This window comes from Notechis scutatus, chromosome 4, assembly GCF_049901735.1.
Source record: "Notechis scutatus isolate UNSWTSFEM ecotype Mainland chromosome 4, rNotScu1.2, whole genome shotgun sequence".
Taxonomy (NCBI): Eukaryota; Metazoa; Chordata; class Lepidosauria; order Squamata; family Elapidae; genus Notechis; species Notechis scutatus.
Window position 1 is genome coordinate 94643501 of NC_142012.1, and position 25091 is coordinate 94668591.

A 25091-nucleotide genomic window follows, 5' to 3' on the forward strand; every position below is an offset into this window, starting at 1 on the left:
CCATGAAATAAGCCCTTCTTAAGAGCCTGTACATTACTTCCCCATTACATGTATTCATTTTAAAATCTAATCTTCTTGTACAGAAGCAAAAAATAGAAACTAAGCATCATTGCACTATATATAATTTTTCTTGATCAAACTGATTTTATGTAACTCATAGGATATGTATATATGTATGTATGTATGTATGTGTATATATATATATTTGTTTTCTTAAGTTTTTGCGGGTATTTATATGTATGGTATTCAGCTTTGTTTGGGTATTTTCCCACGTCATTATAGTTGTGCTTTTAGAGTTGTAGCAACATTTTGACAGAATCTCATCTGCCATCAGGCTTCTGTATTGTGTTCGTCTGTGAGTCAGACTTTCACAGCCATTTCTATTTTAAATTTGGTGCTAGCCTACTGCTGTGCCAGAATGGTTTTTTCTTCATCCTGATTGGTTGGGAGTCTTGGTCTGTGTTTATTGGTCTTGGAGTTTGCTGTGTTCTGCTTGAATGGTGTTTCTAATATCTTCTGTCTGTTTTGTAGCTTTTTTTTTTGTCTTTATTGGCTGGCAACATTGTGTTTCCTGTATTGGAGGCTCTTAGTGCGACTTGGCTCCGAGTAAATGGATGGCTAGTATGAGGTAATTCCCCGTTAGGAGAATGAGTGCATACAGGGAGACGTATTTGAGAGTAGTGTGAGGGAATATGCACCCATGCTGGAGCTCCGAATGTGTGTAAATAACTTAAATTTGGTTTTCTGCCATGCCAACGAGTGAATGGCAATTCTCCAGTTGTTGTGTTAACTACATTGTTCAAAACATGGTTACTACACATTATGGCTTCACCCCACAGTGTTTCAGATAAACCTGAGTCAGATAACATAGTGCGAGCCATGGCTTGTAATGTTTGTCCTCTTCGTTCTATAAATTAGTTAGGTTGTGGTCTGTAAGGTGCAGAACGTTTATGCTCAACACCAGCCAATTTTAACATAGTTTGGAATCTTTTGTTAACAAACTCAGTCCCATTATCAGTGACTAAAGTAATTACGTTACTTTTCATTTTTCTCTCAGCAAACTTTAGCCAGTTAAAGAAATGTTGCAATGTTTCTGTTTTGTTTTTCATAAGATAGCAGAAACCATATCGTGAGTAATGGTCCATAATACTCAAAATATAACAGGCACCTCCTAAACTTGGTTTCTTAGGACCAATTATGTCAGCAAACACAACCTCTAAAGGTTCTTTGGTCTTAAACCCATTTAGTCTGTTTGCTGGAGTAACCTTACTCTTTTCTTGACTACAAGCATTACAGTGTAAATACTTGCTACAGGGTTTCAATTTGACTCCCTCTGACAATTCAACAGTTTGATTGAGCATTTTGAAATTAATGTGCCCTAGATGTCTATGTAGTAAATGTATACATTCATCATGTGGCTTAACATTGTTATAAACTGAGTTAGCCATCTTCAACTGGTCATCATGTATTACATATAAATCATCCTTTAAAGTAGCAGTGACACTTTTACCCTCTTTCTCTATTATACAGTTATCTCCCCTAAAGGTTACTACATAACCAATATTAACTAAAACCCTTACTGATAACAAATTAAATTTCAGTTTAGGTACATATAACATAGTTAAATGTTCGTTTATACAAGAACAATATGCAGTACCTTCACCTGATGCTTTAATCTTCCATCCATTTGCCAATGATACATGTTGTTTACTCGTGGACATCTTTACAAACCTGTTTCTATCTTTAGTAATGCACTGTGATGCTCCACTATCAACAACCCACAAATCATGGTTTACAGTTGAATTGCTAGACATAGCCAAACTAACATTCTTCTTAGCCTTCTGGTATTTGCCAGTATTCTGTCCTTTTTTTTTCTTACAGAATCTAGCTATATGTCCCCTAGCCCCACGAGAAAAACATTTCCTAACAGTATAGGCAGTTGAAGATAAATCCTCTTCTTGTGGTTGTTCCTTCCTCAGTTGGTCCCTATCCAGCCGTCTTCTTGCTTCTTCTAACAATCTTCCAGTTATTTCTGACAATGTCAGTTTATCTCTGGGCAGGACTTCCAGTGAAGATACATAATCATCATAACTTTCATCCAATGAGGAAAGAATGATGTAAACTTGATGCAGCTCTGAAAATATTAGTTCTTTTTCATGTAGCTCTTGAAAAGTTCTTTTCATGAAGTTTAAATGAGCTAACATATCTCCACCTTTCAGAAGACGTGCTCTAAACAGTTTACGTGTAAGATGTATGTGTGCACCTACACTGTCACGAACATAAATCCTCTTCAAATTCTCCCAACACCTAGCAGCAGACTCTTCTCCACGAATATGGACTAGCTGCTGGTCACTCAGTGTTAGTCCAATTATACAAAGAACTTGTTTGTTGTTCTGTTTAAAGTCAACAAGCTTCTTGGCATCATCCTCATTTTCTGGATCCCAAGCATTTATATCTGGTGGGTCTTGAACTACATTCCATAAACCTTCTTTACGCAGAAGTAGACCGCACTTCATAGACCAGGAAACATAGTTTGTTCCATCCAACCGGGTTATCAGTGATAGACTTGTTGAAGTGACTTGTGCCATCTTTACCAGGATAGTAAACCACAATTAAACAGTAAACAGCTGTCTGTATACAGTACTGTGTATTCACACTAACTCTCAGTTATCTGAGCCTGATATGGCCTGGGCCCAGAACCAGTGTTGAGGTAATTCTCCATTAGGAGAATGAGCGCATGCACTGTTGCAACACATTATATATTTAAAGAAACCTTTAAGTCTTAAAAATGATAATACTGATAACGATTGCTGGAAATTGAAAAAGAGTCTTTATGGTTTGAAGCAATCAGGATATGAGTGGAACCAATGTATAGTTAAAGAATTAACTAAAATAGGCTTTGTAGCTGGCATGGCTGATCCATGTTTATCTTATCTCAGTAATTGGTCAAGGCCAGATATTGCATACTGTGTTAATCAATTAGCAAGATTTAACACTGAGCCAACTGAAAGGCACTGGCGAGCTGCTAAATGTGTGTTAAGATATCTGAAAATATGAAGACAGGTAGCCCTCAACTTACAATGGTACGTTTAGAGACTGTTTATGACAGCATTGAAAAAGTGATGTGATGACCCAGGGCATGGCACAAAAGCAAGAAAGTCACAAAAGTAGGTAAAGTCCCTTTAATGCCTCCAACTTGGCTCCCAATGTCCAATTATCATCAGCTGGAGAAAAAACTCTCCCAAGAACAGTTTTTAAAGGGAAGAAATTCAGTCCAAACCCAAAGTACATATAAATTATAAATAAAAACCAAAACAAACCACACTGCAGTAATTAACTTGACAGGGCAGGATAAGGAATTGCAGACTTCAAAAGATAACGAAACACACACAGTTGGGAGGACGCCAGAACCTAGTTAAGACTTGACAAACCAAAAGAATTTACCCTTTGCTTTCAGCAAGGTACTGTGCGCAAACGCCCTTTTAAAATCCTGTTTTCCCAGCTGCAGCTAATGAAGGGAATCAGGCCCTTTTCTCCCCCGTAACCCATGTAACTTGCATTGCTCCCTTCTCTGTTCCACCCTGCATGCCCTAGGATGAAGAGGGGGTGGCCCTGGGTCTTCCTCTGAATGCCCAGCTGGACTGTGCCCTTCCCCAGTTTCCTCCACAGCCATTGGAGCCACACTCCCACTCCCTGTAAGCTGCTTGACCTCCCCCTCGGAATCAGATTCCAACAAGGACATGACAAGTGACTTATGACTGATCTTCTTACATACGACCATCACAACATCCCCATGGTTGTATGATTAAAATTTGGACACTTGGCAACCAGGTTGCCATTTGCAACCTTGCCTGCCAACTTCTGGCAAATGGGAGAAGCCAGATTCATTTAATGAATATGTGATTCACTTAATATCTGCAGTAATTCCCTTAACAACTGTGACAAAGAGTCCTTAAATCAGCCACGGCTCATTTAACAAATGCCTTGTTTAGCAATAGAAATTCTCGTCCTAATTGTGGTCATAAGTCAAGGTCTACCTGTACAATGGAAGGTCGAGCAATGCACTTATCCATAGACTCTAAAATAGGAAACAGTTCTACTGTATTATCAATGCTATCATGAAAATATGAAATACATTAATGTAACTTAGTATAGATTACAAATAAATCCCAAAACAATAACTAGGTTTGGCCTTTTAAGAACATGCATTTTACAAAGCCAGGTTCAATTTGAATACCTGTTTGTTTTCTTGATTTTGTGCTTAAATTCTGGTTGAGCTATTGAACACGTTCAGCTGTGATGTTTCTTAACATTTATTCATTTTGGACAGGATGTTTGCTTTATTATTGCCTATTTACTATTTTTATTGAAAGTATAATGTCCTATAATTCTACTGGATTTTATTGGTTAAATTGCTTGACAGATTAAAAGGGCTGAAAAAAATAATAAATGTTCAAAATATTATTTTTGCTAATTGTCTGAATTTTTGAATAACTTTTCAAGGGTCTTATTAACCATCATTAATTTTTCCAAATGTACAATATGCACACTTGTACAGTATCCGATCAACAGCTTTGTGAAATGTATTTAAAATGTATTTTAAAATCTTTAATTTTCTCCATAGAAATTATTATTCAATAAATAGCATATGATTGCTCTTTATACATACACTCATAGTTATATGAGCGTATACAGTGTTTATATTGATACATGCATGTACAACATACAAACAGTTTCCATCTGCATAAGTATTTTAAAATAACATTGACTTAATCTGCTTTTGATCTTTCAAATAATAACCTCGGGGTATTTGGCTATAAATCTCCTAATTATTGTTAACATCTTATCCTAAATCTTGATAATCTACATTGGTAACATTGTTAAGTAATAATCCCATTAATGAACTTGGGAGACTAATTGCATCCAGTTGGTGGTAATAATTTCTATACTTAAGTATAAATACTTAGATATGAGACTCTCGTTAGCATTGATTAAACAGTGCTGATGACAATAATTTCCAGAGCTGTTCAAAGCTCCCAAGGCAGCATTGTTGTTTTCAAATAGTGTTTAACATGAAAGACCTAACTTAAAAAAATAAAAATAAAAAATAAAAGCAGATTACATTTTGAGAGAAAGTCAAGAACAAATTATCTCATTCTGTTACCCATGAATGTAAGTTCTAAAAGATGATAGGTTTGTTATTGGGGATTAGATTTGTTTATTGGACAAATATTGGAGGATGATCAGGGATCCAAACAAATAGAAATAAAGACATTTGAATTGTTAAGCCAGTATTCAGACACTATGTAAGAAACCTCACCATCATTTCTGTGGCAACATTGTCACTTGGAATTTCAACTAGATAACAATACAAGAGCACACAACAGATACAAACTCAGTATAAACTGCTCCAAACTTGATTGCAGAAAGTACGACTTCAGCAACAGAGTGGTCAATTCCTGGAATGCACTACCTGACTCTGTTGTTACATCCTCCAACCCCCACTCCTTTAACCTCAAACTATCCACTATTGACCTCACCCCATTCCTAAGAGGTCTGTAAGGGGCGTGCATAAGTGCACAATCGTGCCTACCGTCCCTGTTCTTTTGTCCCCATTTATTCTTACCTATTTCCTGTATTCTTACTCATGTTTATACTTATAACTATTATCTTATAAGCGTTTGACAAATCAAATCAAATAAATAAAAATAAATAAATAAAAGATACATAGGTATCTATCCTATATTTATGAATCCCATGGATCTTGTGAACAGGTTACCACTGGCAATTATAATTCCAATCCAATCATTCTGTTTCCCAATTAGATCATGGCAGTAGATTGGCAACAGAAAAAAATAATTTATAGGTATGACGTCAGCAATGAGAATGTCCTTCATATTGAATCTACATTCTGATAGTCATGACCAGGAAGGCCTTTTCATAGCTTCATGTTTTGTATCAGCTACATCTGTTCTTTCTATTTATTTTTATTAGTCTACAATATAAAGTACAAAATAAAATATCATAGTAGGAAAAATAGGGCAGAGAAAGGGGAAGGGAAAAGTATAGGAAAAGGGGGGGAGAGAGAGAGAGAAAGAAAAGGCATTGTCTTCCAACTCCCTTTGGTGCAGTAGAATAAGATAATAACATCAAACCTCAACTTTTAACTTTTAACTTTTATGTAATAGTGTAAACTAGCCATTTCTATCACAACAAACCTATCTAGTCAGTAAATCCCTAAATCATTTTTCCATCTCAAGCACAAAGTCCAGAAGTGGTTTCCATATAGGAAAAAAAAAGGAATTGTGTTTTTTTTTCTTTAATCAAAGCAGCAGTTAGTGTAGCCATCTCTGCTAACTCCATCAACTTTTGCAGCCATTGTGGGAATCAAAGTATCCTTCCATTTTTGTGCATAAAATAATCTTGCTGCCATCAACATATATAACACCAAAGTTCCAACTTTTTCTCCCAAGTCTTTTTCCATTAAACCCAAAAGAACACCTATTCTTGATGGGGAGGGTGTGTGTGCTCATAGCTATTAACACTTTAGTCACCTTGCACAGACCACCTGTCTGGAGGGCCTTCTTTGTCATGGTGGCCCCACCCTATGGGAAATTCTCCACCTGTGAAGTAAAGACAGCTCCATTGCTACTTATTTTCCAGAAGTTCCTCGAGACCTGGCTTTGTTATTAGTTCTGGGGGGTCTATATATGATATGTTTTTTCTGCTGTTTGCTGCCCAGGATCACTTGTTGTAAAGATGGATGGCCAGATGAATTTGCTGAACACAAAACCTGTTATGCTGCGTTGTTTGGAGAAAATATGCAGTAGATGATCTTTTCTCTGCGAAACAGGAGAAAATCATTAAAAAAGAAGTGTCTTTATGCAGTCTTCAAATAGTAACTAACTGATTCCCATTAGCAATTCATAGTCCTATTAAAAATACTGAAAAACAGATGGCAATGCACAACAAATACATTCTCTGAGGATATCCTGCTTTAGCACCACAGACTCCAAAGCACAAAATCTATTATATAGTGCCCAAAATGTTTTGGGTGATGATTAGCTTTTTAGAGTGAAGAAGCTAAGGTCAAGTTTAGTGTTTTAAGAAAATGCAGGCCACTATGAAAGAAACCATAGCGTCAATTATTGGGACACATTGCAAATGTAATACTATAGAGTCTTTCTGAGTATTTTGAGCACACACACACACTCTTCAGTGTAGGGTTGTAAAATTAAACTTACTGTATATTATTATCATGGCCTTCCCATTTCAGCAGAACCTCATTAATACTTGAACATCTATCTATGCCTGTTAGAATCAGAGTTGAACCTAATACTTGAAAGTGAAAATTAGATTACTTGGATGGATGTAATAAGTTCCAGAACACAAGTCAGTAGGGATATCCTTCCTGCTGTGTATTTCAAATATTGGCATGGACTGCAGCATGAATGTTGCATGTCTAAATGCTATCATTATTGAAATATAGTCTTTATTTGAAGTTTCATATTATGCTGTGAAATGTTTCGCAAGTTGTTGAAAAAATACTTCAGTTTCTTGCTCAAAAATGTTTTTTAGGATGGACAAATGCAATATTTTTTAAAAAAATAATAATATTATCTTGTTACTTTCCTCTTTCACCATCTTCTCTTTGATTGAATTCTTTATCTATTATCATTCTAGGAATGATGCCTTCAGTGGAATAATAAGTATTTGGGATTTTTCAACTAAAAGAAGCCAAAGTATTCTTCTCATCCTTACTAAATCATCTCTTTATCTTGACAACAAAGAAAAATAAGAATGAACTAAAGGTAATTCTGATTGTCCTTGTTTTCTGTCTTTGTGGATTACAATTGTTTACTAACTGTCTGAACAAATGAAACATGATGTATGATAAGTTAAAATTTTGATTCGCTTTAGTTGGGTCATGCAACCCAAAAAGCTTTACTAGTTTTTAAAAAGTTTTGTTTTAAAAGATTTTAAATAATCTACTACCTGTTTCAAAAGATGAAGAGTACTTTATTGGAATTTACATTAATATACCTTTTATTTAGTATATTTATATATGTAATATGTAAAGTATTATTGTAAATATATAATAATGGGAATTCACAAGTCACATTTAAACAAAATTATAACTATGTCTCATTAATAGGACAAAAGTTTTTTTTTAAAAGCAATTGTCTTATTGATTTCAATCTGTGTTCTTACCAAATTACTTAATTCTTATAATAAAATAATGAATATTTTGAACCACAGTATAGGTAATCCTCAAATTATGACTGTAATGGACATTACTCATTAAGTTGTAACTTGCAATGGTCACAAATTGGGTAGTCACCTGACCAGCTCTATCTATGCCTTTTTTGTGGCAGTCAAATGCTGTGATTGTTAAGCAAACTCATAGCTTGCTATTGGTCATATTTTTTCACAAACCAAAATTAAATGCAATTTTTTTGGCAAAGCCATTGTAAAAACAATGTAACTGCAGAATGCTGCCAATAGCCATTAATGAGGCCTGGTTACTGAGTACCCAAAGCACTGTTGGGAACCACTGGAATTTTGAACCCAGATTGTAAGTATATCCAGTTAGGTCCAATATAACTTTGAATAGTTGCCAAGCAACTGGTCAGAAACTGAGGACTAGACTATCTGTATTAAATAAAACAGCATAGCTATTATAAGAATAATGTTTCAGACAACTGATAGATTGAACTGAGGTTCAATTCATCTTTTGTTTTTCCTTTACTATTGCTGGTGACTACAGCATTGAGAAGAATCTTGTCAATTGTGATCACCTTGTAAACATCAGAACATTACAAATTAAAATTTACAACTCTCATAAAGCTCCCTGTTTTTCAGTTCTTCAGATTTATTTATTTATTTGATTTGTCAATCGCTTACAAGGTAATATATATAAGTATAAACATGAGTAAGAATACAGGTTATCTACTGCTCTTCTAATTCCACTTGTTTTTCACTTGAAAAACATGTAACTTGTTGAAGCAGGTATGCATAAGGCAAATGAGCAACATGATAATAGCTGCACTGGACATTTGAAATATTTTCCTCTGCTTCTGAAAAACACTTTTCATTTTACTGTTCTTAACATACCAAAATTGCTTTGAGTTCACCCAACATATTATGCAGTAGATTCATAGCTACATGCTCAGTAGATAAAGGTTCCTACAAAATTTTCCATGCCTGACTGGTACTTTGAAATGACCAATTTTCCTTTGAATTTCTCTAGTAATGCTATTGACCAGATTAGAAATGCTTAAAAATCTCTGTTACATCATCTAAAAAGTCTATTTTATTTACTTTCATGAAAATCAAAGAGGCAGTGGTTATATATGGTGAGATACATAAGCTTACCCAGACCCATCTCACAGAACGAGATCAAAAGGGGTTCAACTCTGTTGACAATGAAACCAATATAATAAATTGTCCTTGACACCTGTAGTGTGGTTGGTTTGCAGATTTTATGTCTTATAGTCACATCTATCTTGACAAGCATTGTGTCAAAGAGATTTTTATTAAGCATTATGTCTATTTAGACAGCAAGAATCATAGCATTCCATATTTTTATTGTTCTCATATAATAATAATATTTCTTGATCACAAAACCTATCAGTGACAAAATGTGTATTATAATTTTGACAAATTTTTATATTTACACAGATACCTTAAAGCAACATCTAATCATGCAAAAACCCCAAACATGTCATATTTATCAAAGATTTGGTTTAAGGAATGGATTGGATTGCTTTTCCTCAAAGCAATGATTTATGTTTTATTAATCTAATGAATCAGTGTTTTCCTAGCTTTAATACACTTGCTATTTAAAGAGAAATTGCTTTTTAAACCTTCCAATTGATTGTGTCTACTAAGTCCAATGCAACAATTTTTTTTTAAAGCTACTATAGTTTTTAGTGGCAAGTAATTGCATATAATCAAGGAAGAGGTTGTTCAAAGTTCATATGTGCTATGATTCTTTACTATCTTTCTCATGCAAACAGTTTGCCCTAGAGGATATCAAAATTTTTATAATGCTACTTCTGTAAAGATTCAACTAGTGCAAGTGAATTATGTACGCATTTCTGCAAAGTAGGATGAACAAACTAATGTGATTTTGGACAGTAAATTCATTTTCAGAATGCTCAGTCCTTATCGTTTAGAAATACCTTCTGTGCAACCTGAGGCAAATAAGAAAAGATGCAAATTGCATTCCTGATTTTAATTTTGACAGAATTTTTTTTTTTTTTTTTGTACTATATACACATTTTAAGAAAATTGACATGGACAATAATTTGGTGGTTCTTTTTGGCACACGGTAAGGATTATACCTCTGCTTTGGAAATTACTTTCTTGGAATTCCAACCCCATTTTCTAATCTAAAAATAACTACTATTTGATATTTATTAATCTTCTCTTTATAGCATGCGAAGATTTTTGACTTGTTTGAGTTAGTTTTCTGCCTTTGCCATAGATGTTTAAAAGGCCACTGGAGAAATATAACTTTTTAAAAAAAATGTGCAGATGCCTTTTCACATTTTTAAGGGAGTATCTTTTTAGATTTTTAATACAATTTATGTATTCATTGTTTCTGTGCCTTCACATTATCTATTCCGTGCTTGTGCTTGAAAGCAGAGCAACATGCTGAGGCTCTCAAACATGACTGACATATAGATAATTTGTTTTGAACATTCATTAAACATGATATTACTGAAAAATCAAAGGAATCATCTGACCTGTGATGGACGCATTTGCAGCATTCTGGAATCTTGGCAATTGACCCAAATCGATTTTTTTTTTTAAAAAAAATTTATGTTACTATATGAGATATCCTGTTTAAACATGAGGATCAGGACTGGGTATGTCAACAGTTCTATTTCTATGAAAAACATGATCTTTTATTAAGATTTATGAATTTAAGGTGTGAAAAGAACACAAATTACAAATTACATCACTTTAAATAATTCGGTGGTGATTCTACAGGACTATGCAAGTCATACACTTTTTTAAACATTAAAGTACATACATATATATACATAAATAAATACAGCGTACATGTCTGAAGCACTTTAAAGAAGCTATTGCTTTTATCAACTATTCTTCCCATAGATCCTGGCAGCCAAGAAAGGTACCATACAAAGATAACTGTCCTGGCTGAAAATGATGTCCTATCCTTGAATTGGATAATTTTTTAACTATTTTTAAGAATGAGTTTTTGCTGAGAATAGAAAGAGTGGAAACATAATTAGAATCTTATTTGAAGCTCTTTAAAAATAATATATAAAACATAATACAATTTTGATTAAGTATAGTTTTTTTTCTTTCAGTAAATCTAGGAAAATCAATGTAAAACCTTGTCTGCCCCTATGATGATCATGAGCATTGAACTGTTATGTACACAAAGCAAATTTGCCTGATTCTTCCCAACGTTATATGAGAATATTTATTTGCCTGTCATGGTGGGAATTCCTAGAGGGAATTCCTAGAAGTATAAAAAATAATGATGTTATAGTATCCTACACAAATTGTCCTAAGCATAGTAGATGTATATTAGTAGAGGAATTATGCAACTCAAAATATATGATTACTGTAAAATAAAGTTTAGGCAGGGGTTTGGAATGGTGGACTTAGCCATTGATCAAGCTAACAGGATAATAACAGATAGGAGTGTGCCAGGTGAAGGGAGGAAGGAGCACCCAAATGCTTTCCCCCAAATTGTCACTCAAGATATGTATTGTCATAGGCCTTACAGTGAATGGATGATTCCTAAATGCGTAAACCTATCTAAAAATAGACCAGCTAACAAATTGTAAATTGAAAATTGCGAGGCTGGTGGTAAATCTCCTTAGCTGCCCTTGAGCATCGAGAGTGACTCATAATGTGGTTTCTAGAATTGATAAATGAAGTTAATACACAATGTATTACCATGGCGACAAAGCAAATTCTAATCTATCTCTTTCTTTCTTTCTTTCTTTCTTTCTTTCTTTCTTTCTTTCTTTCTTTCTTTCTTTCTTTCTTTCTTTCTTTCTTTCTTTCTTTCTTTCTTTCTTTCTTTCTTTCTTTCTTTCTTTCTTTCTTTCTTTCTTTCTGATTTGCCACCCATATTACCATACGGTAACTCTGGGTGGCTTACAGTTACTTCTAAACTAAAACTTACAAAATTACAAGAATTAAAACCAAAGACACATCGGGAGGGCAAGGGCAGAGTGGGGGGAGGAAGGTGGGACCTGTTATTACTCAACCAACCATTTCCATTGCACTGTTCCCCCACTAAAACCCCAAGCCGATTGGCAAAGCCATATCTTAAAGCTCTCACGAAAAGATAGTGTAAGGACTTCCTCTCCTCCCTTTCGAACAAATATAGACTCTTGAAAACTTCATATTTCAAATTTTTATTGAAAAGAGGTGAAAGCAAGTCAGAATTCAAAGCAGGCTCTGAGGTCCCTCAGGGCATACAACTAGGATAAAGGAAATTAGAGACCCCTCCCAAGAGTTTGATGTGGATTCCACCAAACCACAGGTGTGAAGATGTTGTTGTACTGGCCCCTCTGAGAAACAGATAAGAAGAGTTTTTCAGGGCCATCTTCCGTTGCTGCAATCCACATTGGCCTCCCTCCCTCAACATTCCCCAAAAGGTGAGAGGTCACAAGCAACGGTTATAAATCAGGTGAAAGATTATACAAAAAGACAAGGCAAGAAATAGGATCCCTAGGATACATAGAGAAGAAAAGGAACCAAGTGTAATAACCACTGCAGCATCCCCCAGTCACGTGATCAAAATTCAGCTGCTTGGCAACTGATTCATATTTATGACGGTTGCAGTGTCTCGGATTCTTGTGATCACCTTTTGTAACCTTCTGAAAAGCTAAGTCAATGGGGAAGCCCTAATTCATTTAACAACCCTCTTACTAACTTAACAGCTGCAGTGATTCACTTAACAACTGTGGCAAGAAAGGTCATAAAATGGAGCAAAACTCACTTAACTAATGCCTCACTTTATAGCTGAAGTTTTGGACTTGGTTGTGATAATAAGTTGAGTATTGCCTGCATTACAAGAAGCAGCAGTTTCTCCACTGTTCTTATTGTTGAACAGAAAACTAAATAATTCCCACAATTATCATTATTTTCTTAAGTTTGTCTATAATAGAAACAAAGCAATGTTACCGTTACAGGATGAGAATTGGCAAATGGAGCAGCACAATTATACTACTATAAAGTCGTTTCCTTTGGCTCACATACAGGAATGTGGCACATTAACATGGCCATTAGAAAGAACATTTTCCAACTCATCTGGCTTCATCATTACCTTTATAAATGATAACATCTAACACACAGTAAATGTGTCAAGGTAGAACTTAAATTCTGAGATAAATCCTAGTATCTCTATAAAAATAAATCATAGCATTTACTTAGAATTCTGATGTATGTACTGTATGTACATATACATTTGCATATCTACTTATACCTATATTATGGAGTCGTGGCAACTTGGTGGTTAGAATGCAATATTACAGGCTAATTCTGCCCACTGCCAAAGGTTTGATCTTTTTTTTAAAAAAATATTTATTTATTTATTTATTTATTTATTTATTTAATTGATTTGTCAAATGCTTACAATATAATAGAAATAAGAATAAACATAAGTATAAAAACATGAAATAGGTACAAATAATTGGGGACTATATGACAGGGACAGTAGGCGCGATTGTGCACTTATGCACGCCCCTTGACTGGCTTTAAGTTCACTCAGACTTCCATCCTTCCAAATTTGGTAAAATGAAGACCCAGATTCTTGGGGGCAATATGCTGATTTTGTAAACTGCTTAGAGAGGGTTGTAGAGCACTGTGAAACAATATATAAGTCTATGTGCTATATCTCTTATCTGTTTCTATCTCTTTCTCTACATCTACATCATACCCTCTGTGTGTGTGTGTACGTGTGTGTGTTATTTGGGCAGAGAAAAAAAATATGTTGGTATGTTATTCCATCATATTTTTTTTGTAGCACCCCAGAATAATTGCATTATTTTATTTCATTACAGGACATGGAGTTACATTCCCAGTCTAATTTCAACCTACCATGTAATTGTTTTACTGAGTGATGTTCTAAGGTTATTTTAGAGTTCAGTTACTATTATAGCCATTTAGTTATTAATTAGCATTATAATAGAACAGAATAGAATTAATACTGAAATAAAGGCTTAAAAGTGTTACTACAATGAATAGCTGCAAAATTTAATGGACTAATGTAAGCCTCAAAATAATGAGAAACAGCAATAATGCAAATAATTTGAAAAATGAAAAAAGTTATGTTTAAATTAATAAAAAAGCCTTGATAGTACTTTTTGTCCTTTTTTATAGAAGAGACGCTAATGATGTGTAGGAATGACCTTGGGAGACAGAAAAAAGATCGTGAAAAAGTTACCACAGAAGGAGTAGTCCACAGAAGGAAGGGAGAGGGTTCCAGAAGAGACCCTGCCTAGTTATCCAAAAAATAAAAGGAAGGGAGAGGAGGAATATTTTCAGAATTGCAAGATTCTGTTAATGTAACTTTAGATTAAAATAGAGCTAGTATTCATTGTTGTGCTTGTCTGGACTACCTTGAAAGGCTCAAAAAATGTATCAATAAATTCACAAACTGAGCTCAGATATTGTGTTAAACTGTTGGTTAATGAGGGTTCATTGATTTATTGGTCAAAAGTTGGGTATGGACAATATGCTAATTGCTATATTATTTTGATAATAATGTTGATAATTGATAGCATATTGACAATATGCTAATTAATATGCTAATTAATCCTGAGGACAGCACAAGAAACACTCGGTGGAAACTAATCAAGCAGAGAAGCAACTTAGAACTAAGGAGAAATTTCCTGACAATTAATGAACCATTAATCAGTGGAACAACTTGCCTCCAGAAGTTGTGAATGCTCCAACACTGGAAGTTTTTAAGAGGAGATTAGATAGCCATTTGTCTGAAGTGGTGTAGGGTTTCCTGCCTAAGCAGGGGGTTGGACTTGAAGACCTCCAAGGTCCCTTCCAACTCTGTTATCCTATCCTATCCTATCCTATCCTATCCTATCCTATCCTATCCTATCCTATCCTATCCTATCCTGATAAAGTAACAAAGATAGGTTCACATAACATGCCATTCTGCAGGTTGTATGCCTTGGTGAATATGTTAAAATTATCAATTATTTTTTTTTACTTGTTTGTTTGTTTGTTTGTTTTAATCAAATCATAAAAACAATCTGAAATGTTTAGTTTTATCATAAAATTGAAATATTGTAATTTTATTTTTAATTTTATATAGTGTAATTTTATATTTCCTTATAATTTATCTGCAAAATAATGCAGAATAACATTGTCCTATTTAGAACAAATCTGTATTAAGTATCAAATTTATTTGAAAGATATCTGTAGGAACCTGTTGTAAATGTTACATTGATTTCTATTTGGAGCGAGTTTCTGGCTCTATTGTACTTAAGCAAGTGTCACAAATGTTCCAGGGTAAGTATTGCATTCATAAAAAGGGAAACCATAAAAAGAATTCAGCAGAATCTAGGAAGGTAAGTGTTCTGTACAAGTCAATTTACATACTCATAGCCCCGCGTCGCGATTGGCTAAAGCGCAGCGACCGGATTGGTCGAGCGAGCCGCACTGATTGGCCGTTGCGTAATCCCCGCGATTGGTGGAAACTAATCGCGGGAGATTCAAGCGGTGTCATTACGCGTGCCGCCGCGGCTCGGAAATAAAAGCCGCCGTTTTCCCCTTCAAGCTTAAGCTGTATCCGGAGACAATAAAGAGCTGAAACTAAGTCACTGACTCCGAGCTTCCTTTCCGCTGACGGACACGACACTGGCGACGCAGGATGGGATTCAGAGAATAACCACCGAGCACGTGTCCCGAGGAAGACAAAGACCGACGAGATGGCCAGCATGACCCCACCAGCACCCTTCAACCCCGCTACCGAGGACTGGGAATCGTACACGGATAGATTCCTGATGTTCCTCGAAAGTAGCAATTTGAAGGATGCGAACGGGCAGAAGAAAAGGGCCGTCTTCCTCACACACTGCGGGCCCGCAGTGTTTAAGATGGCCAAAGCCCTCGCGAAGCCCGAGGACGTGAAGGCGATGGACTGGGCCGATCTCGGCCACTCCTTCGGAACCACTACGCCCCGCTGTGCCCATCCTCATCCGGCGGGATGAGTTCTATCGGCGGAACCAGCGGCAGGACGAGAGCATTAGCGACTTCATAGCCGCCTTGCGAGACCTAGGGGGATGTGCGAGTTCAGGGACCTGGACGATGTCCTCCGAGACCGCGTGGTCCTAGGCCTCAGGGATCAGGCACTAAAAAGTCGACTGATGGCAAAGGCAACATCGACCTCGGGACGCCCTGGCGAAGCTTCCGCAGCCGAAGCCACCCGGAAGTCAGCAGCCAGACTTCGGAGGGCAGACAACGGGACCGCACTGAAACCCCGAGACAAGCCGACGAGAAACCACCACACACCACGGGGACCTGGACTCCGCCTCCGATACCACGGACGAGGAGGAAGACGTCCACCGACTACAAACAGGACGGGACCGGCGAGATCAACGGGGTCGTAAGTCGGGAACCTGTGCGCCGGGTGCGGGGAAATCACCGATCAGAGTGCCGTTTTATCGACGCGATCTGCCGGCATTGCAACAAGAAGGGCCACATCGCCCGAGTCTGCCGACTCAGAAAGACACACAGCCCCGCCGGCGAGAACAAGCAACCGGGGACGAGACGACACCCCCGAGAACCAGAGATCGCCAAACCGACTATCGCTGGAACCGAGACAACCGAGGACGACCGGAGCGGGAAGGCCGCCAGAGAGAAGAAACCCACCAGACGGTCACCATCGGTCATGCGAAACCACGGATGCCCGGAAGGTCTACGTGGAGGTAAGCATCGAGGCCGAGCCATGCCGGATGGAGGTAGACTCGGATCCTACCTCTCCATGGTCGCCTGGAAAGAACTCAAGCGACTGGTTCCAAACATCCAGAAAAGAGGACTGGAGAACCAGAAGCTGATCATCAAGGACTATCAGACAGTACCTGCAGCCTGCCTCCTCTGCCAGCATGAGTGGTATGGGCCAATCCCGGGGGGGTAACATGGTCCCTCAAGTAACCTGGGCCCATGCCATGAAGGATTTTAAAACACCTTGAATTGCACCTAGAAGCAGACTGGTAACCAGTGAAGCTCGCAACGCAATTGTGTTACAGGGGCCATTCCGACTAGGGACAGAATGACTGAACATCTGCAATTGACTTACAACAGTTTGTTTAGTGACCATATGAAGTCACAATGGCTCTGAAAAAAATTATTTATGACCATTTTTCACTCTTATGACCACTGCAGCATCCCCCAGTCACGTGATCAAAATTCAGCTGCTTGGCAACTGATTCATATTTATGACGGTTGCAGTGTCTCGGATTCTTGTGATCACCTTTTGTAACCTTCTGAAAAGCTAAGTCAATGGGGAAGCCCTAATTCATTTAACAACCCTCTTACTAACTTAACAGCTGCAGTGATTCACTTAACAACTGTGGCAAGAAAGGTCATAAAATGGAGCAAAACTCACTTAACTAATGCCTCACTTTATAGCTGAAGTTTTGGACTTGGTTGTGATAATAAGTTGAGTATTGCCTGCATTACAAGAAGCAGCAGTTTCTCCACTGTTCTTATTGTTGAACAGAAAACTAAATAATTCCCACAATTATCATTATTTTCTTAAGTTTGTCTATAATAGAAACAAAGCAATGTTACCGTTACAGGATGAGAATTGGCAAATGGAGCAGCACAATTATACTACTATAAAGTCGTTTCCTTTGGCTCACATACAGGAATGTGGCACATTAACATGGCCATTAGAAAGAACATTTTCCAACTCATCTGGCTTCATCATTACCTTTATAAATGATAACATCTAACACACAGTAAATGTGTCAAGGTAGAACTTAAATTCTGAGATAAATCCTAGTATCTCTATAAAAATAAATCATAGCATTTACTTAGAATTCTGATGTATGTACTGTATGTACATATACATTTGCATATCTACTTATACCTATATTATGGAGTCGTGGCAACTTGGTGGTTAGAATGCAATATTACAGGCTAATTCTGCCCACTGCCAAAGGTTTGATCTTTTTAAAAAAATATTTATTTATTTATTTATTTATTTAATTGATTTGTCAAATGCTTACAATATAATAGAAATAAGAATAAACATAAGTATAAAAACATGAAATAGGTACAAATAATTGGGGACTATATGACAGGGACAGTAGGCGCGATTGTGCACTTATGCAGCCCCTTGACTGGCTTTAAGTTCACTCAGACTTCCATCCTTCCGAGTTTGGTAAAATGAAGACCCAGATTCTTGGGGGCAATATGCTGATTTTGTAAACTGCTTAGAGAGGGTTGTAGAGCACTGTGAAACAATATATAAGTCTATGTGCTATATCTCTTATCTGTTTCTATCTCTTTCTCTACATCTACATCATACCCTCTGTGTGTGTGTGTACGTGTGTGTGTTATTTGGGCAGAGAAAAAAAATATGTTGGTATGTTATTCCATCATATTTTTTTGTAGCACCCAGAATAATTGCATTATTTTATTTCATTACAGGACATGGAGTTACATTCCCAGTCTAATTTCAACCTACCATGTAATTGTTTTACTGAGTGATGTTCTAAGGTTATTTTAGAGTTCAGTTACTATTATAGCCATTTAGTCATTAATTAGCATTATAATAGAACAGAATAGAATTAATACTGAAATAAAGGCTTAAAAGTGTTACTACAATGAATAGCTGCAAAATTTAATGGACTAATGTAAGCCTCAAAATAATGAGAAACAGCAATAATGCAAATAATTTGAAAAATGAAAAAAGTTATGTTTAAATTAATAAAAAAGCCTTGATAGTACTTTTTGTCCTTTTTTATAGAAGAGAGCTAATGATGTGTAGGAATGACCTTGGGAGACAGAAAAAAGATCGTGAAAAAGTTACCACAGAAGGAGTAGTCCACAGAAGGAAGGAGAGGGTTCCAGAAGAGACCCTGCCTAGTTATCCAAAAAATAAAAGGAAGGGAGAGGAGGAATATTTTCAGAATTGCAAGATTCTGTTAATGTAACTTTAGATTAAAATAGAGCTAGTATTGATTGTTGTGCTTGTCTGGACTACCTTGAAAGGCTCAAAAATGTATCAATAAATTCACAAACTGAGCTCAGATATTGTGTTAAACTGTTGGTTAATGAGGGTTCATTGATTTATTGGTCAAAAGTTGGGTATGGACAATATGCTAATTGCTATATTATTTTGATAATAATGTTGATAATTGATAGCATATTGACAATATGCTAATTAATATGCTAATTAATCCTGAGGACAGCAAAAAACACTCGGTGGAAACTAATCAAGCAGAGAAGCAACTTAGAACTAAGGAGAAATTTCCTGACAATTAATGAACCATTAATCAGTGGAACAACTTGCCTCCAGAAGTTGTGAATGCTCCAACACTGGAAGTTTTTAAGAGGAGATTAGATAGCCATTTGTCTGAAGTGGTGTAGGGTTTCCTGCCTAAGCAGGGGGTTGGACTTGAAGACCTCCAAGGTCCCTTCCAACTCTGTTATCCTATCCTATCCTATCCTATCCTATCCTATCCTGATAAAGTAACAAAGATAGGTTCACATAACATGCCATTCTGCAGGTTGTATGCCTTGGTGAATATGTTAAAATTATCAATTATTTTTTTTACTTGTTTGTTTGTTTGTTTGTTTTAATCAAACCATAAAAACAATCTGAAATGTTTAGTTTTATCATAAAATTGAAATCTTGTAATTTTATTTTTAATTTTATATAGTGTAATTTTATATTTCCTTATAATTTATCTGCAAAATAATGCAGAATAACATTGTCCTATTTAGAACAAATCTGTATTAAGTATCAAATTTATTTGAAAGATATCTGTAGGAACCTGTTGTAAATGTTACATTGATTTCTATTTGGAGCGAGTTTCTGGCTCTATTGTACTTAAGCAAGTGTCACAAATGTTCCAGGGTAAGTATTGCATTCATAAAAAGGGAAACCATAAAAAGAATTCAGCAGAATCTAGGAAGGTAAGAATAGTGTTTCTGCCTTTGACTGCATCAATACACCGGGTAACATTTTTGAATCCAAGATTTAGACTGAGGTTGTAAAAGACAAAGTGAAAAATAGACAGGTTATTTGCCCTTAATGTCCTATTGAGCAACTGAAACTACAATTTGTGTTGAAAAAATAAGTTTCCAAATAAACCTTCAATATGTGATAATTGCAGAATTCTCCTAATCACATGATTGTGATTTGGGTGCTTTCCAACTAGTAGGCATTTATGACTGTCGCTATATCTCATGGCCATATGATCACCATTTCTCCAGTTAACAATCAGCTTCTAACAAGCAGAGTCCCTGAAGACGCCAGTGGTAAAATTGCAAGTTGCAGGCATGTGATGTGTTGCTTAATTGACTACATTGAAGTGATTTCATTGTGGTCATGTGATGCTTAACGACTTGTGTCTTTTAGATTACTTCCACCTGTTTTTTACACTTTTTAAAATATCTAAAGAAGTGTATATTATTGTCATTGATTCAACTTTAAAATGCTGCCAGGATTGATCTGGGCCACTCTGAGACTTAACAGATTCTACCAGTTTTTACCCAGGTGGAAGGAAATTGAAAGGCATAAATTGACAACAAATGTGTTTGTTTTCCCTTTCCTGTTTTGAAAGGAACCAGCCTTGCTCAGTGTGCCAGACTTCTGAGATTAGAGTGAGAAACTACCACATCCTGATGATAATCTCCAACTCTTAAAAGTTTTTAAAGTGCTGTTTAAAGTCAAATGTGAAATTGCTGATTTCCTAGCAAGAATATTTAACATGCCTCAAATAAAGCTTACTGCTAGAAAACTAAAAAATAGTAAAGGCGACATCAGTTGTTTTAAAAATGAAAAATGAAAGGGTGACGTATATGAAATGAGAAATGAAACACTTTTGTACAAATTTAGCCTATCCACACCCAAAATTTACTGTTTGATATCATAAAGCTAGATATGGCAGCGTACAAAATCAATGCATGCTTAAATTTGAAACAGCTGAAGAAAATGCTGAAGAGAGGAACTAAAATGAAAAGAGGTCTCATAAGCATATTTTTACAAGAAAAAGACTACAGCCTTTTCATTTTTCAGATTAGAACAAAAACAACTGGGAGGGGTCATAATCAAGATACATAAAATCAAGCATGCTGTGAGGAAATATATTTTATTTATTTATTTATTTGATTTGTCAATCCCTTACAAGATAATAGGTATAAGTATAAACATGAGTAAGAATACAGGAAATAGGTACGAATAAATGGGGACAATAGGACAGGGTCGGGAGGCAAGAGTGGATAGTTTGAGGTTAAAGGAGTGGGGGTTTGAGGATGTAACAACAGAGTCAGGTAGTATATTCCAGGCATTGACCACTCTGTTGATGAAGTCGTACTTTCTGCAATCAAGTTTGGAGTTGTTAACATTGAGTTTGTATCTTTTATGTGCTCTTGTATTGTTGTGGTTGAAGCTGAAGTAGTCATTGACTGGTAGGACATTGTAGCAGATAATTTTGTGTACTACGCTTAAGTCCAACCGTAAGCGGCATAGTTCAAGATTGTCCACGCCCAAAAATTTCAAGTCTGGTGATGTAGGGTATTTTGTTGCGAGCAGAGGAGTGTAAGTACTCTTCTTGTGAAATACTTCTGGACTCGCTCAATTGTATTAATGTCCAATATCCAGTGATGCTTATTTGAAAGGAATAAACAGGCAAGAAGAAAATAAAGACCCAGCAACCCCAGGAAAAAAAAAATAGGAGTCATATCCAACCTTCAATGTAAGAATTGCAGCAACCACTATGTAGGACAAATAGGCAGAAGACTGGCAGAACACATCCTTGAACACCAACTGGCAGTCAGAAGACATGACAAATATTCTTTAATTTCACAGCATGTAGACCAAGGGTGTCAAACTCGCGGCGTCATGTTGCTGTCATATGACGTTTTGTGATATTTTTCCCCTTTGCGGAGCTGGTGTGGGTGTGGCCTGCACATGACACATCCAGTCCGCTCGCCGCCAGTTTGATCCCCTGATATAGACAGATTTAACCATAGTTTCAATTGGGAAAATGTTACAATCCTAGACCAGGCCAAGTCCAAAAATGCCAGAGAATTTCTAGAAGCCTCTGACAAGGGCACTCTGACAAATCAGCCATCAATAGGCACAACATCTATAGACCATGCAAAAGAGACAATCAACCAGGCCAAAAGAGAACAAAAAGATTCAAGCACCTCTCAACTATTAACCAGCACCCAGATCAGCATAGATTAAATCCAAGGTTAACTTCAGACCAATAATCAAGCAAGCAATGCCCCATTCAAGAAAGGGCCAAAGAGCCATCAGTAAACAGCCCAACCAAAGAATCTTTAAGACCACACCAACCCACACAGACAGGCAAGACACCAGAATATAAACTGACAGCAAACAGCGCACCTTACTAGCATTGATTATGTTACCTAGTTAGGGTAATGAAACGTTTGCAAGAAAACAAGCAAGTTCAGAGAGCACCAAAGATCCCGCATTTCAACCCTGAGCTACAAATATTCTCCTTTATTGGAAAAAAAGTTCTTTTCAACTCATCAGTTGGTTAATTGACTTGTGGAATTCATTGCATAAGAGGTGCATAATTTGGATGGCTTTAAAGAGGATTTGGATAAATTCAAAGGGCAAGTGTATCAAGCACTGTACCATTATTCATAAATACTTAATTTTATTTCTGGGTTGGGGACAGAATAGCAGTTGATGCATTTGATATTTAAGAATATTTAAGAATATCAACTGCAAACAAATAATTACCATGTCTTCATTTCTGGCTGGTGAGGCAAGTAGTTGGCCATGTTGTGAAACAAAATATTGGGTATGATGAGCATTGGTCTGTTTCAGCAGTCTCCTTAAATCCCTTATGAATACTTCTTAAGTTATAAGACTATGCCTCTGTTAAAAACAGCAGTAGCAGCAATCAGTCACCCTAGTCTTGCAAAGTAGTTAATTTTCTGTTCTTTGTGTTTGATTGCAAAGTATTGCTTCTTTGAAACAGTTGGTCATTTTTAAAATAGCTACAATTGAAATAAACTATCAATTTAACAAACTGGAGTCTTACTATTTTAATCTAGCAAAATCAAGAGTGTAACTTTATTTCAATAATACAGAATATATTTCAGGGGTATCTAGAAATGCTACCCCTGGAATAAATATAATTCATAATTTAGACAAAATAAATGTTCTTAAAAACCATAACAACTGTATAGTGGCTTTGTTATTGTTGAAATAAGATGTACTTGAGATGACTATGGCCATACAGTTGAAGTTGTACATTGTTCAACAAACTTCACTGATTATGGCAAGTTCTGAATCACATCCCTAAATAGTACTCGCATTAAGTTTGGTAAATCTATATACAGTACATTCCTAATTAGAAAATGTAATTCATAAGAATTATAGTATATTTCTGCTTTTAGAGAATAAGGTCAAACTGAGAATCTGAGATGTCAAGAACATGTTAAAAAAAGTTTTGATCATGAACACGTGAGATATCTGATACCAAAGAAGTAATAGTTTCAGTTTGTCAAAAATTAAAACATGCAAATAATCAGTTGTACTATGTAAGCAATTTCCATTTGGTAACTCAATATAGATCATTAAATACTTCTTAGGAAAACATCAATAGATACTAATCTACTTGTCTAATCAGCTGTCATGATTAATTCAATATTTTTAGTGATTATCTATTTTCTGTCTAACATCTATCTATCTGTCTACCTGTCTACCTGTCTAGCTATACCACAGATCTTAATGTTTGCATAGATATATCTTGAGAGAGATATACTTTCAAGTGGGAACATTTGCAGGCTTATATGACATAATTAAATCTTGATGTTTGACCAGCAATATATTGATAGACAATGCAATCACCTAAGGCCTAGTATTATGTAAGCTTTTAAAGATGTTCCAAATATTTGCATTCTTGACAGATATCTTAGTTTTCTTGGTTTTCTTCAAGGGCATATTTATATCAGGGGTGTTCAGTATTTTACCGCAGAGGTTATACTGTGGCAAGATCACTCATATCCAAGAAAGGTTTATTTTTTATTTTTTTATCTATTTTTGTCAATTGCTTACAAGATAATAGGTATAAGTAAAAAACATAGTTATGAATACATGGATACTTATAAGAAAAATAAAAAATAAAAGAAACAATAGGACAGGGACGGTAGGCACGTTGGTGCGCTTATGCACGCCTCCTACAGACCTCTTAGGAAAGGGGTGAGGACAATAGTAGACAGTCTAAGGTTAAAGTTTTGGGGGTTTGGGGAAGAAACCACAGAGTCAGGTAGTGTATTCCAGACATTGACCACTCTTTTGCTGAAGTCGTATTTCCTGCAATCAAGTTTGGTGCGATTAACCTTGAGTTTGTATCTGTTGTTTGCTCTTGTGCTGTTATGGTTGAAGCTGAAGTATTCATTGACAGGTAGGACATTGCAATGTATGATTTTATATACTATACTTAGATCGGACCAAAGGCGGTGTAGTTCTAGGTTTTCTAGATCTAGAATTTCAAGTCTGGTGGCATAAGGTATTCTGCAACAAGTAGAGGAGTGGGTAACTCTTCTTGTGAAATATTTCTGGACTTCCTCAACTGTGTTAATGTCAGATATGTAATGTGGGTTCCAGACTGATGAGCTGTATTTGAGTATTGGTCTAGCAAATGTTTTGTATGCTCTATTATTAGTGTAATATTACCAGAGAAAAAGCAATGTAAGATTAGGTTAACAACTCTTAACGCCTTTTTGGTTATGTAGTTACAGTGGGCTCTAGCACTTTGAGCTGGAGGTATCAGGGGGAGTCTGTTTGTGCAAGAAAGCAAAAGTCATTCTTCACATATATATTTTCAATATATTTAATATAATGTTATATTAAATAGCTT

General features: G+C 36.1%; 1 protein-coding gene and 1 long non-coding RNA gene across 3 annotated transcripts in view; one reads left to right on the forward strand and one right to left on the reverse strand.

Moving 5' to 3' along the window:
• Positions 1-25091, forward strand: part of PCDH15 (protocadherin related 15) — a 755413-nt gene that overhangs the window by 204030 nt on the left and 526292 nt on the right. The window contains exon 3 of the mRNA XM_087964118.1: positions 7684-7811. The gene's annotated coding sequence lies outside the window, so the exon portion shown is untranslated. The remainder of the gene's footprint in view (positions 1-7683; positions 7812-25091) is intronic.
• Positions 1-25091, reverse strand: part of LOC148130830 (uncharacterized) — a 105466-nt gene that overhangs the window by 29461 nt on the left and 50914 nt on the right. The window lies entirely within an intron of this gene.